Here is a 16,053-nt window from a genome sequence, read left to right on the forward strand (position 1 = left end):
GGTTGCAACTGTTTTTAAGAGTGCAAGGGCTTCAATGAGGCCAGTCGTGCCCTAGCGAAAATTCTGAACTGGGAACTGAAGTGGTTACAACTGGTATTAAGTGGTTTCATCTGGTAATCAACTGGTCCCAGTTGAAATACAACTGGTACTCTACTGGGTGCCTACTGGGAAGCAAGTGGTCCCAGTTGGAGGCAAAGTGGTAACCAACTGGTTCCAGTTGGAGGCTGAGTGGAAACCAACTGGTTCCAGTTGGAGCCTAAGTGGAAGTGAACTGGTTCCAGCTATGAGCCAACTGGGCATGTTATTTCCATGTACAGACCAGTTGGCCAGCAACTGGTCCCAGTTCGACCAAGTAGAAATCAACTTGCTCGACAGTTGGGCACCAACTGGCCATGAAATTTTCAGGTAATAGACCAGATGAGCAGTAAATGCTGGTAGCTAAATGGGCGTCTCGTATCACAGTTTACATGAAGCAGTTAGCCTGTAACTTCACTTTATGAATCTCAAGATGGGTAGTTCTTATTCCTATAATGATAGTAGTATTCTATATGCATCTAGATGGAACTGACACATGCACTATGAAAGTTGCCATTGAATGACCTTAGCATATTCAAATTGAGAAAAAGTGCATATTATTTTATTGTGAAACATAAACTGCGCATTCAAGAATGCAACTTAAGTTGGAGCCCGTGCTTGACTTCGACGCCTGGCATGAACGTGCCCAGGACGATCATTGCGTTTTCTCCGGTGCATTCACAACAGACATAATTTAAATCAAGTCAAACATGGGCTGCAACTTAAGTTGCGTTCTTGAATAGAGGGGCAAGAGGGTGCGAGGTGATGTATCTAATATTTGCAGATGAAGCCGCATTGTCAAGGCCCCTGTATGCAGTTTTTCTTCGGGAGCAAGCAAAATAGTAGTACAGGGGGCACAAATATTTTTTCAGTATAATCGAAGGCTAGGTATCTGTCAAATTTCAGAACGGGCCAGCCCCGTGAAAAGACATACACCTATATGTCTGTCCTTGTATGTGTGCCAACGTATCTTTGATTAGTACCATAATTACAATCTATATGTACGATTCATAAATAGCAACTCCTTCAGTGATTTGCGAAAATGTTTTATTACATAATTTTGTGAGGTTTATATTGAAGCTGTCTACACATTGAGATCAGATGCTTCAGGCTCTTTATCTCATGTTTGAAAGAAAAAAAAGCATGTGATGTGTTAGATGAACAGCCCAAAAGTTTTATTTATGTGACATTTATCCAAAGGCACATGGGCAGGGGTTACATGATTAAATTCATACAAAAATATACAATGCAAAAGAGACTGTGCCTAAATACTGTTCATACATAAGGAACAGATTACCAAAACACTGCTTGTTCAATGCAAACATAATATATCAAAGTATAAACACTGACAAAAAAAACTTGGAAGCAAAGAAAAAGAAAATGTTCAAGTGTTTTAGATGGTGTTCTACCACAAATATTCATGTCATTGGTTGCAGTACCAGGTTTCTGAATGCTTCAGGGAAAACGTTATCAGGGGCACAAACATCGCTTCAGGACATTTGTTTTATTTGTTTATCCTACGTCAGAAAAAGAACTATCTTTAATAAGTACAGCACTGGCATTACCATGAAATGCATGTGGGCGGCTTTAGATATATGTTCCCTTTTCAGAATCAGAATCATGTTTTATTGAGCTGCTAATATATGTAATAAAATTGAAGATGTAGAAGGAGTTCCTTGAGCATAAAACTGTAGAGGGACATCCTCTCAGGTAGTAGACAAAACAAATTATATTATTACACGGCCAGGACAGGAACAAAAAAGAAAAGAAACAATAATACATGAAATATCAAACAATGCAAAATACCGCCGTGAATACACAAACAATACAAAATAATGCCAAGAAAGCAAACATGATCATGCAAAATAAAATAGGCTCTTGTACAAGGGATGAAAAAATGAATAAACAATAACAGAGAATGCAAGTTCTAGGAGGACATTATATAGCGCAACCAGTAATCCTGTATTTCCACACAAGATTCAGTCGAAGAGATAGCCTGGAAAAAAGTACAGTGACCTTTGAAATGGTCCTGACAGTAAGACAATATTTTACATGCAAGTAACAAAGCGGTTCTGAATAGCTTTCAGTGAACAAGTTTATTAGTTTTCACGTTCCATGCCGTAGTGGCATACTCAAGGTAAAAGAGTCGAAACATATAAATTGCAATTCATTTCCTAAGCATGCAGCATGGTTTTAAGGTCACTGATTTTACAATCTTGTTCTAGGTTAATTCTAATGATAGAATTTTATTTCACATTTATGGTCAGTGAAATATTCATGTTGTAGGAAGTAACCACACCAATAATCATTCGGCTTTCTGTGTTGAGACCTCATAAGCCACAGTAACATGTCTGAAATAAAGTTAAAAAGCGAAATCTCTTCAGCATGCCACCTGGTAACTGCATCTGGCAAACAGCCTGGCAACAAAGTAGTATCGTCTCCCATCATGCTCTATGCACAAACATCCCGATCGGTAATGTCAACAGAGCTCGGGGGACATCACAGGAAGCCCCAGAGCCACAGAACTCGTCAAGTTGATGACATCAATGTCGAAAGGTGCTACAGTGTGAAGTTGCCAGCCGCATGGTCTTTAGCGTTGTACTAAAGGATGTTTTCGGAAACTTTTATTAGTAACATTCAAAGATACCAGAGGAAGTAACACTCATTTGTTATTAACATTCAACAGTTTATCCAGAGGAACTGAACAACACAAACATTGTAAGTTTTAAATGGGATGTTGTAGCTAGTTTAAACTTTGCTGAATACTAATTTCCTGAAAACCATGACATTAAATGTTCTAAGCATCACCTCCGCCGACCCGCGGCGGAGGTGAAGCAGGCATTAAGCACTCCTCATATGTGGACCGATCCCGAGGATAGTGCAATGCCGGGCCGACCCGCGGCGGAGGTGCAGTTTGCCATTAAGGGGCCCACATACACAGCTTCGCTGGTCATCCTTCTTCACAGAGTGGAAGGGCACTTCCGATTTTGTTCTGTAACAATATGTATAAAGCTCATAGCAAGCATACTCACAGGTTGTGCTTATACTTAAGGTTATTTCATAAAAAGCGAAATGTAAACAAAAGTTAAGTAAAAAATTTATGACTGGAAACGATTAACGAGATTACAAAAAATTGCATTCCATCACATTCAATCCAAAGGCATGCAGCTGTTTTATTGTCAACCTCTATGGCCTTCTCTGCCATCGACTTTTGAACGCTTGAAATGTGTGTTGTGCCAAAAGAGAGAGAACTAACATAGCTCTTCGATACAAAGCAAATTCTCTTTCTGTCGCTGCAGCTCACTGAGACAATATGCTGTATCTTTGCATGCATATTGTTTGGCAGTCGTACAGCTGTGCAGTCGGTTCTGTCAGGCCTTTGGTATTGTTCACTGTGGAACACATGCCCAGAGATACGAACTCTGTCATGTTCCTCAACAGGGCCAGTGATCTGCTGAGGGACCTGTGCCTCGATTAATCTACGAAAAGACACACTGACAAGCGTTGGTTTGCTTAAAAGGGCTAGCGATTCGTCCTTGCGCATATCCCAGCACACAAAATCTTTAACTTGGCGACTTGCAGTTGCCTTGTATGCACCAACTTTCTTGGCCATTAGCACTCTGCTCATCACCTGATGATGCACCCCCTTTGCAGAAGTAATTAATTCTTTAATCTTGCCTATTCCTGCTTCAAAAACAAAGCAAGAGTGTGCCCAAAGTGGCCCTTGTATCGTAGCACTTTTTGCAAGATGTAGCAATAAATGCACATTTGATATCATTTCTTTTTTTGAATAAAGGAATTGAACGTTAACAACAAAGTGCACAAGGTATTCTGTGCTCTGCCTTATGTCTTCAGCTGAGACAGTATCTGCAAGTAGAAGGTACGCTGCTTTTACCAGCAGGCTGAAGTGCTTCATGTACTTGCCTGGCAACATTCCATCAACACACACAAGGCTGAACTATAAAAGCCACTGCTGCCACTCACTTGCCTTCCAAAACTTTCTCAGTTGAACAGATCTCGGCAGGCGTGTGATGCACTGTGGTGGCTTTATGGCACACAGCCTTTGATCAATTGTCTTAACACATTGAGGTGATCCAATGTAATACGGAGCCCCAACACCAGACAACCACAACTCCATAAACTGGCGTGTCACTCCAAGCAAAACACAGTGCACGTAGTCAGGGGTGCAGCCCCACACAATATCAAATCTCAACAAGTTTATCAGTGGGGATGGCCCCTTCACTCCCCGAACATTCACTCCACTTCTGTGAGCTTCAGCGATGTCCTCAATGATTCCTTCTTTAGTCCTGTCGGGCACAGCTGTGGCGCTGACAGGATACTTGACTGTTCCTGCCAAATAAATTCAAAGGAAATAAATTAAGTACAAAACTAACCGGTAGGCAAATAAACCTTTGCTGCAATGAATAATACATATTCCAACTTGTATTAATATTCCTGAATACATGCGACTCCCAACAGCCACGTCAGTGCATGCTGATGTGAAGTTCCCATCAAGCTTTCAAAAAGTTTGTACAAGTAAAAAAAAAAAAGAAAGAAAGGCTGCAGCCTTTATTTTTTTTTACTTGTATTTACACTGACCTTTACTTGAGGCAAAACTACTTCGCAAAAAGAATGCTCAAAACACAAATTTGTGTAGAGGAAATAAGAATGCAGAAACCAAATTAGAGTGGCAAAATAGTGATGGTAAAACCCATAGACAGATTAAAATGTAGTCAGCTAGATGTTTTTGTATAAAAGTGAGTTTGCTTACCTTCAATGCACTTGCCAGGGTGCAAACACCAGCCACACCTAAAGTGTCCATTATATTGGACCGTGTTCTGCTTCAGAGCCCTGGCTGGGGCATCAGCCGTACCAGTGAAACAGTAGACGTGTAAAGACCGAAAAAGGAAAATAAGGTCTTTAGTGTAAAGATGAGAAGCTGTCATATGGTTTTCAAATGGTGCACTTTGAATTGCGATTGAGCCCAGTTGGGATAGAATTTCTCGGTCAAGATCGGCTCCTTTGCGCAAGCTGCGCGAGGGTGCCACCTGTGGTCCAGAATTTCTATCCGAATCGGGCTCAATGGCGATTGCAAGTGGCCGTGTGACGCTGGTATATTACACTTGGCTCAAAAGCTTGTGTTGACAATTGGTCTTTTGACAACAATAACATTATTCATTGGAATAACCTAACTAAAAAAAAGAATTGCAATTCAATTTTGCGACTCACCTTAAAAATAAAAAGTTATTTTGCAGGTCGGTTAGTTTTTGACATGTTAAAAAGCAGTCAAAATCAGATTACACAAATGGCGCGTCCAAAAAGAAAAAGCAAGCTAGTGCAACAATAAGTATTTTCAATCCCATCGTCCTTACACTTTTTAAATGTGTTTCTTCATTTTTTGGTCGTGGAATTGTGTGGAGGGACAGATGATGTGCCTTTACATTTTCTGGATGAAAATTACAAAAACAAATAGAAGGAATTACTCACTTTTGAGTGAAAGGTCTCTCCGTCACACGTCCAGTTGATCCCAGTCTCGGCGAGAGAGTCCATTTGCTTGGCAAATGCCTCCAGCACCAATGTCATATCTGGATGGCACTGGCCGTACCACAGCATGACAACTGTAACATTTTTGGACCGCAATCCTGGAGGCAACTCATTAACTATCGTCTGAGCGGGCCATATTGAAAACTTTGACGAGTTGAAAACCGGACTTCCATGAGAGTTTATCGTCATGGTCAAGTCCATAGCACCGAGACCGAGATCCTTGCGTTGCTGCTGATACAAACTTCCGTCTGTAATTTCTGCCATGAAGGCGACCTCTGAACGATGTGACAGTACATATAAAGAGTTTTTCAGCGCCCTGGAAATTTTTTCAAATGATAGAATTGAAGCGACCTGCTGCCCCATGGGAAGACTGACAAAGAAACTTCCTTGCGCCGTAAGGGTATCTGCTGTATACAGCTGTTTGCACTGCGCACATGTTGCTTTCATTTCTTTCCTTTTCTTGAGGTCTCCGTCACATTCGCCAAGAAGGCACACACATTCAGGACAGTAGAAATGAAAGACCATGTTTTCAGTCGAGATCCCCCCAAACTTCTTGAAAAGGAACTTTGTGTCTGGGAGATCGTTTCTTTTCAGTAAAAAACTGACTAGCTTCATCAAGTGCGCTACTTGTGTCCACGATAAACCAAAGTTGACCGCAAAGTCCATGACTAGGGTCACGATGTCTTTTGCCAAGAAATCGGAGCTTAGACTAGGAAATGACTGGAAGCCGTTATCATCACCTTCACGATTTTCATTTGCGTTCTGTGCATGGCGTTCCTCGTGGACGCTCTGCCCAAAATCTTCGCACTCGCCGACTTCCTCGTTCGACCAGTCGTTCACGCAAACTGTTGAATTCACAGCGGGTTCGTCAGCAGCAGGAACCCCGTCCGACATGGCGCTTTGCTCTTCGCTGGTGTTCGGCACGGGGCGAGACGCCCTGTACCGCGTCGATCTCGGCAGCTCGTTCCCTTCAAAGAATGGCTCTAAATAGAGCTTGCGCCGCTTAGACATGGCGGCGGAACAGGCTACAATTCGCACTGCGATATAAACATATCGAACTAATGAAAAAAAGAGACTAAGTGTGCGCCTTGAGCTAAAATATTTGAGGCCACAACTTGCAAATCCGTGCATAGGCGCAAACGTCTTAAGATCTGGGTTGCGTCGGTTATGAAGCAGCTAAAAAACAAAAGCGACTAAACAGCATTATATGTTTTTATTTTGATACCCAGCACCAAATCTGCGTTAAAAATTTTCACTCACTTAGGCCACCTCTTTGATAATGTTATCACTGCATATTCAGTTTGTGCGCGTAAACAAATTCAGATCTCTTGGTCGGATGGCTGTGCGTGGCTGAGCTGAGCCATCCACAATCCACGCCGTTCTAGTCATCTCCAGTCGGTAGTGTGCAGCACGCATTTTAGCACGTTGTGGACAGGCGATTTGTTTTCCAATATGTATGCCCTAGTTCGGTTTCTCGATCACGACCATACATATGACACTCGCCAGTATGTCGTTCGAGTGGATGACATCCGCGATTTTCATCCGGAGCACGAGACGGATTTTGACAGCAAAACAGTGTATGTTGTACACTGGGAGGACCAAGTTGATAGCGACAACACTGGAGATTATCGGGCGCAAATACTTCGGCTTGGAGGTAAGTGGAATCGTCTGCCCTGATCGATGAGTTAGCCTAATATTCGCCCCTACACTTTCAGCTACAGAGAAAAAAACTCGGGAAGCACCGAAAAGAATACCCATTCCTAAAGTGATCATCGATGAGGACTTCGATGATGAAGAAGCAGTGCCTAAAAAGGCCACTGTAAGTACACGTGTTCGATCGCAAGTCTTTTGTCCCGTCTTAATTTTCTTTTTCTTTTAACTGCTGATTTATGAAATAGATATAATCTAAATGTTTGGAGCAGGTGTATTCTAAAATTTTCTGGGACCAAGGAACAAAAAAACTGTTCTCAACCGGACTGCAGCAAAGAAAGACCGGTATGATCAGATACTGAAGAAGCAGATGGATCAGGCTCTCCCAAAAATCTCGGAACAAACTGTGAGCATACTAACAAATACTTGTTAACTCACTTTTTTTCCCACTTTGAAGCTTCAGTGAAGCACCAAAAAAAAATTTTTTTTTTATGCAGCGGGAAAGGCGGATGAGTTCGTCTTCAAGCTCGGACGACTCCCTCATATTGAGGGCAGAATTAAAAGAAGAAAAGAAGAAAACTAATTTTTTGAAAGAAAGGTGCAAGGAGCTCCGACAAGATATGTTCCTTCAAGAACAAGTGAGATCGCAGCACGTGCTGCTCAATTCAAAATTTTTGAGGTGTAAGTAGAACATTTATATATAGTCTTCCTTGTTAGTACATAAACTCAGAAAGTTCTTTATATTTTTATGTCAGTCTGTTCATTCGAATCATGTATGTCTGTTGAATATTTGTTAAACATTTTAACAGTTGATGACCTGCAGCACAGCAGACAGGCTGAAACCTCAGCTGTAGAAACTGCCATAAAGAAGACAACGAAGGCCAATGCCAACCTCGGTGCATATTAATTTTTCTTGCATATATTTTATATATATATATGTATATATATATGCATGGAGGGTTGTTTTTTTAGACCATACAGAATTGACAGTCACAAGAGGTAGCTCAATTGCAGTACTCCTTGAACTAGATTAACTGAAGCGGCAGACATTACTTGCATGAGAAATCAAAGCGCCTAATACATTACTTAACAATAATAACTAATTAACTTTTAAAAATTACTTCAAAACACAGCAATTTACTAATTGTAGCCAGTAAGTTAGCAAAGCCTATCCACTTGGAACAAATTGTAAGGATCACGCACATTTCAAGATGTGTGCTATGAAACTTGTGATAAGAATGCACTTTTGTTCCACTTTCTTAACAAAGGTAATTTTACACAATGAAACAAAAGTAACTGAGGCGTCCATGTCTTTGTCACACTTTGGGAGTGAATATGTCGAAACTGACACCATCCTGAAAATTTGTTTCAAGGAGATGTATCTGATGCACTACCAGCTTCAATTTGTAAATTTCAATATGCGTCATAATAGCAATCAATTAGACAATTTGATTGGTAACTTTTTGTTAATTGGCTGATTGGTAATTGTCATTTCAATTTCTCATGCAAGAAATGTTCAGACGTTTTTACTAGTCCAGCTCAATCACTAGAATTATGTTACCTGCTACATAAACTCAGAAACTACAAGTAATTTTTAGCAGTTATTTGTAGTAAAGAAAAGGCACCCGGTATGAACATCAAGGGAAAGGTTTATTCAAGTTTTCGGTGCTTTTTAATATTTTCTCGCAGCTCCAAGGAAAAAGAACCTTGGCGAGCTTCCAAAGCCTGCGTTGACACCCGAGAAAGTCTACATTGTTGAAGGTTTGTCTGCTGTGTATATCTCATATAAATTTATATGGCTGTTATGAAACACGCATGTAACAATTGTTACTTGTTATTTTGCAGCAACCCTGTCCTATTGGTCACGGGTAAATGGTATCGATGCATCAGCGGCAGCTGCAAACTTAATATACTGTCAGAAAAAATACAAGATTGTATAAAAGCAGAGAGACGAAGAGGTCTGTTTCCTTGAAACAATGACGACCATGCTACGTCAAGGCAGAGAACCGACGCCCTAGTCACTTAACTGTGATATTAATAAAGTTATTTATACTACGTGGAGTCTTTTAGAGTGTTTGAAGTGCTAGGATGACCATTATTCGCAAGTTCAAGATCATTTGAGCTAGCTGGAGTACATGGACATTCTGGCACAGAGGGGGGCTGGTTCTGGGACCACGACCAGCTGGCAACTGGTCCCAGATTCCAACTGGTCCCAGATCCCAACTGGTCCCAGATGCCAAATGGTCCCAGATGCCAACTGGTCCCAGTTACTGACTGGGAATGTGTTCCTTAAACCAGTTGAACTGGAACCAGTTGCACACCAGTTAAATACCAGTTAGAAATTTTCACCTGGGTGGTAAATCCACCGCTGGGCAGATATCTTCACATTCTAATAAAACATGCTCCATCGTTTCCCTGAATTTACGGCAGCAAGCACGTGCTTTTTCTTCCTTATACATCGCTTTGTAGGTGCGTGTACTAAGGCATCCTGATCTGGCTTCGAAAAGTCGCTGCACCAGACGCATCCGGTGGCTAACGGAGCGGCGGCGCTGTAATCGCTCACTTTTGCACGCGGTTGCCTGTTGCGTGGCTCGAAAGGGGTATTTCGCCCGCTTTCTCTAAATGTCTGTTGCTTGTCGATTCATGAACATATTAGCTCGCGTCAGTAGCAACTAGTCCGGCTGATTCTTTGCGATATTATTCGTTTGCGCAGTTTTTTTTACCCCGGCGTCAACTAATATGCTGTTGAAAAGGTGTGCCAAAGAGAGAACGAGCGTACAAACTTTAACTGTCTAATTTCAACGTACTTTCGTTGTCGCGGGAACTAGGATTTTCTTAAGCATAGCAAGCAGCGAGACATTTGAAGTGTAGTTCGTTAGTTCTTGTGCCAAGTACCATAGCAATCATTGCTGTCATTGCATTAGTGTGGAAACTATTCCTAATATCAATGTTCTGCGCCCGACCGGCTCGTGTGTGTCCCCATACCAAGCTTGTGGCATGTGGCGTGTTTCGCGTCCAATCCTTGGGGTGGCGCCACCATCGAAACGACGACAGCGCACCGCCGGCAGCGGTAATCGAAACGCCAGCTAAGCCTTTATTATGTACACTTTATTTGCAACGCATCAAACCAGCACGTACAGAAAAACATGTCTGTCTGAAATAATTAACTTTTCGAAGCAAATTCAGCTTAAACGCTGAAAATTTTTATAACGTGACTTTTTGAATGGTTAACTGCAAGAGAGCAGGCATTGTGCACCAGAAGATGAACAGTCGCGACAGGATTCGCCCTCGTGAAAGCTGCGTGTTTCTGCTAAAACAGGAGGCAATGGCTCAAATCAAGTTGTAGTTTGTGAATATTGTGAACGAAGTGGGCGTGACATCTTCAGCTACAAAAGTGGACGAACTTCAGTAGCAACGTACTAGCGTGCGACGGCTTTATGTGATCGGATGTATTCCTTCATTCAGCGGCGGACAGCTTGTGTTCACCAGAAATGTGTGTCGAGACTGTACGTAGTACCTTTTTGCACATAAACAACTATGCATGTTACGCACCAGTATAGCTTCTGAAACACTATTCACGTGCTTTTTATTTCATATAAACCTCAATGACGTTACAATAAAGCTGTTTATTGGCAGCAAGTTAGTGTGATTGGGGTCGTGATTTCGCTCGGCCTATGCAGCAGTGCCAACCTTCAAAGGTAAATGTACAAGCTAATTCTGAGTCCTATACATGAATATTTATATATTGGAATATACCTGGCCAAAGCAAGCTGGCAGCACAACAGCAACAACAGAAGCAGACGACACCGGCGTCGGTCGTCTGCTGTGCGGTACTCCTCAGAAGCGTCATTGCGCTTTCGATACACGTTTAACTTTCTAAGCAACTAGAAATTATTCAGACGTCGGCTGTCATTTTTAAATTTAGATTGTAAATGAATAATATTCAAAACATTATCTATTATTAGCAAGTAAACATTTTTCTGGTATTAGTGCAACTACCGTTAGAATCCAGGCGGCGCTAGCGTCGCCTGCAAAAATCGGCCCCATTGGCTCTACGGGAACGTCACGGGCTTGCCCATACTCTGCGATGCCAGTATAGTAAGCATTTAGTTACAGAGTGCACAGGCCATCAGCTTGCGACTTATTTGCGAAGTGATGTACCTCGTAACACTGGTCGCCAAAGCATGGTCAGCACAAACGCAACTATAGTCGGATACAACTGAAGTCTGCAGTAAAGCCCCGCCCTCGCCCTCACAACCGCCAGCCACTGTTCCACCGCGAGGCTGCAAATAGTTCAGACTTCAAACTTTCCCTGTTACCTAAATGAGGCGGTAGCCAAAAAAGTAACCATAGAAAGTATAAGCACGTAATTTTGCACGTTTTCACTCGTCTATTATAGTGGAACGGTGAACGTCTAATACTTTATTGAACAGAAATAAAACGTCTGCTTCGCTGCAACTATTTGTTGTCAAGTTTCACTTCAGTAGGCAGGGAAGGCTCATGAATAAAATGGGGTCAGCAGTGAAATAAACTGTGCCGCCGACTTTTGAAGAGTGAGAAGCTCAGACTTCATACACTTTGTCCGTGTCTCTTGCACACAACAACAGACGCTCCGGAAGTATCAAGTACGACGCCATGTTGAAATGGTCGCATGACGACGATTTTTTTGATCCTGTGTAAGCAGCAGCCAAAACTTTCAGGAAACCTTTCGTTTTTTATTAAAGGAATGATGCGCTTGAAGGCGTACATTTGTTACAGTCGTTATTATTTAGGCACCATTTGGTGTCTCATTGCGTAATTAAACGCACCAGCCTAAGTTCCCTACAGCAAGCTGTCTCAATTAGACATCGTGACTGTAGAAACTAATAGTGGAATGAACGAGCAAGCGAACGACTAAACGGGCGTGCGAACGAAAGAGCAAACGACTAAACGAACGAGCACGAACGACGACTAAACCAGGCAGGGAACGGGCAGGCGACCGCACGTTTTCTTTGCGAGTGCTCCACCGCTGCATCTTAAGCTTCGCACACTTTAAAAGGTCACGCGAATTAGCACATACGTCTCAATGACATATGATGCTGTCGCTCGGCGACGAACGCGCCGCGTAACTTGGTTGCGGGAGAGCACGCACGCTTTTCATCGGTGCCTCTTTATCGCAAATCCATCGGGCGACTGCCAACGAGGAACACGAACAAATGAGGCAAACAAAGCTATTCTGTCTAAAAAGTCTAGTAAGTAACCACAAAAGGCAGAGAGTTGCTTTCCTAAGAGGAGCTTTCATGATCGAGCCTGAAAGTTTGTCAAAAGGACTGCGCTTAATCTTAAATAGTTCTTAATCATGTTATCGCACGCAGCCTCGCGTGCCCGCGAATTCAAGCCAGTTGGCGCAGAAGACGATTAAGCGCACCAAATACGACTAACGCGTCCACGTAGTGCATATATAACCAAAGCAAAGGTTACGTAAAAATCGCGTTAAAGCATGCAGACAAAGACAACATGCACAGTGAACTGTGCAATATCAGGTACGTTATGGGCCGCAACAAATTAAGCAAGCCTGGCACATACTATACTATGAGAGACTCACAACCTATCTCGCATGGTCGCGTGGAGGATGTTGGTCGGAAGTTCTCCCTCGCGATTCGGTGAAGCCATGTCTTTCTTAACCCGTCGCGCTTACCGGACGGTATCGAGGATAGTTGCTTGCCTTTACTAAAACTCTTTTGGCATCCGAAGGCGCAGCAGGTTATGGTCACAGAAAATGACGTGAGGCGGCGTCGCACTTGCCACAAAACTTCCTTCAAGGCTTTCACAAAATCAAAACAACACAGAACAGGAATGGCGCCAACAAGCGCCCCTCGCCACTGCGTAGACGCTTCTCGAGCAAAAATGGCACTGAAGCGCGACTGTAAACAAACAAAGCCGGCGGATCCTCGGGGAAAGGGAGATCCTGGGGGTTGAGCCGATGCCGGGTGTTCGGACCTTTAAGGCCCCCCGGCAGAGGCAACACACCTCTTTGGCCTCTGCTTCACGTAGACGGCACCCCCGGACTGACCCACCCGGGGGAAATCGGCAGTCGCCTTTTCCTGTCCTCCTCTCCAATCTTCGTCTTTCTCTCTCGCCTTTTTCATCTTTCCTGTCTTCTCATCACTTCTCCTCACTTCCTAGTTTCCCGGCGGCAAGGGTTAACCTTGTGTAGCTAGCCAGCCTTGGTTATGCTGTATTTGGTTATAGCAGCGATGTACGGCTGGCGTTGGCAGGGTTCCTCTAGCAGGAACTTCTGTCACGTCCCCCTGTTGGGCTCCATGGTGGGTGGTCGGCATCGCGGCCGAAAACCCAACATTACTTATGGAACATGCTTTTCCTAAACTACCTGATCGCCCTCAGAAACGAGGGCGCACCGAAGAAGTTTTTCAGTTTTTCGGACGACAAGTCCACATATTTCCTCGATTCCACGTAATTCACTCAGCAAAACCAGACACTAGTGCGATCCATTTCACCGTTCCTTGTTTCCAAGTCTTTGACGGAAGTTTTCGGTACAGGATATAAGGTGTCGAGAATGTCAAGCGGTGATCTCCTTTTGGAGCTCCGAGATCAGAAGCAGTATGAGAAACTGCCGAAACTTGTGTCATTTGGGGAGACCCAAGTAACAGTAACCCCGCACCGTACGATGAACACAAGCCGCGGTGTTGTCTCGGACGATGACTTGCTGGAGCTCACTGAGGATGAACTCTTGGAAGGCTTCAATGACCAGAATGTTATCAATGTTAAAAGAATTAAGATCAGCCGTGACAGCAAAGAAATCAAGACCAAACACCTTATATTGACTTTCGGCTGAAGTATTCTGCCCGAGCCTGGAGAGGCCGGGTGCATCAAGCTCTGTGTTAGGCCATATGTGCCAAATCCCCTTAGATGTTTCAAATGCCAACGCTTCGGCCACAGTTCGTAGAGCTGCCGAGGCCGTCAAACCTGTGCGAAGTGCCGTGCCCACGCACATACTTCTGAAGCTTGCGAGAACACTCTCCATTGTGTAAACTGTGAAGGCGAGCACGCCGCATACTCGCGGTCGTGCCCATCCTGGAAAAAAGAGAAAGACATAGTCACAATCAAAGTTAAGGAAAACATATCGTTCAAAGAGGCACGCAGGCGGGTAGCATACCTGCCAAAGAAAAGCTTTGCCGAAGTGGCGCGTCAGGGGGCTGCGTCACAACGGCCTCCGGCGGCTGTCCGACCCACAGGCAGTGAGTCGGCAGTTGCGCCATCTGCCCCCACGGTGGTTGCAGCTAGCGCTGCTCCGCCTACTCAGCAAACGGGGCCATCGACCCCGAAGGTGGGCGCAGCCGAGGCTGCCCCAACCTCCCCGGCCCCTTCCAGCGCTGGCAACAGCCGGCGTAGCCAAATCCCTCAGGGAGCCCCATCGACCTCCGGGCTGGTGGGCGCAGGGGTCTTGCCCTCCAAGGCGGGACCCCCGCTGGTAACTTCTCGCTCGCAAGAGCACGTGTCCGGCGCCTCACAAGAGGCAATGGACACTACACCTATTCCCACGGCGCGCCAAGCGCCTAAGGAGCGGTGAGGCTCCCTCGAACGCTCCAGAAAGGGCAAAACCCCGATTACAGGGCCTCGAAAGAGCTCTGTAATCTAAGACATAACATCCGTTTCCGTACACACAGCACATATTTACTTCCAAAATGGATACACAAATTACACAATGGAATGTGAGAGGTGTCATCCATAATCTTGACGACGTAACCGAACTTCTACACAAACTTAATCGGAAAGTACTGTGTGTACAGGAAACGCACTTAAAAGCGACACAGACGAATTTTCTCCAGTCACATAATATTTTTCGTAAAGATCGTGACGAGGTCAACACCTCATCCGGCGGTGTGGCCATAGTTGTCAATAAGACTGTTGCTTGCCAACACTTGCCGTATCGGACGTCCCTCGAGGCAGTTGCTGTTCGCGCAATTCTTTTTAATAAGTTAGTAGCCGTCTGCTCCATCTACATACCTCCAAACTATCATTTGAGCAAAATAGAGTTCTACGAACTTATTAATGAACTTCCTGAGCCGTTTCTTATTGTTGGGGACTTTAATGCTCATAACACTCTCTGGGGAGATTCCAGGACTGACTTGAGGGGACGACTGATCGAATCCTTTCTTGTTACGTCCGGTGTATGCCTATATAATAGGAAAAAAACCCACCTACTATAATATTGCGCATAATTCATACTCCTCGAGAGATTTAGCGCTTGGATCTTCCATACTTTTTTCCTACTTAGAATGGAATATCATGGAAATCCGTTTGGGAGTGATCACTTTCCTACAACTTTAAACTTACTAACACGACCCGACACTCGTCCATAGGTACCTCGCTGGAAACTTGACTCCGCGGATTGGAAGCGTTTTAAGGAATGTACTTACTTATCACAAGATTTCATACGCGATTTTAGCATAGATGATGCTGTAGCATATTTTACCGCTTTTATTATTGATGCAGTTGAAACGTTTATTCCACAAACAAATGGTCACTCATCTAAGAAACGTGTTCCTTGGTGGAATGAAGACTGCAGAGATGCTCGAAAAAGACAAAGTAAGGCATGGGGCAGATTGCACCAATACCCTACGGTGGAAAATTACATTGCATTTAAACATATCAAGTCGCAAGGACGGCGCACGAGACGGCAGGCTTGAAGAGCAAGCTGGGAGAGGTTTCTCTCAGGCATCAATTCCTATACCCAGGAGGCTAAAGTATGGGATGGTCTGAGAAGGCTAAAAGGGCAGCAGA

General features: G+C 43.9%; 1 pseudogene; it reads right to left on the reverse strand.

Moving 5' to 3' along the window:
- Positions 1–2,554: 2,554 nt before the first annotated feature.
- LOC140219842 (uncharacterized) lies at positions 2,555–6,630 on the reverse strand (annotated as a pseudogene).
- Positions 6,631–16,053: the final 9,423 nt, after the last annotated feature.

Source organism: Dermacentor andersoni, chromosome 1 (genome assembly GCF_023375885.2).
Source record: "Dermacentor andersoni chromosome 1, qqDerAnde1_hic_scaffold, whole genome shotgun sequence".
Classification (NCBI taxonomy): Eukaryota; Metazoa; Arthropoda; class Arachnida; order Ixodida; family Ixodidae; genus Dermacentor; species Dermacentor andersoni.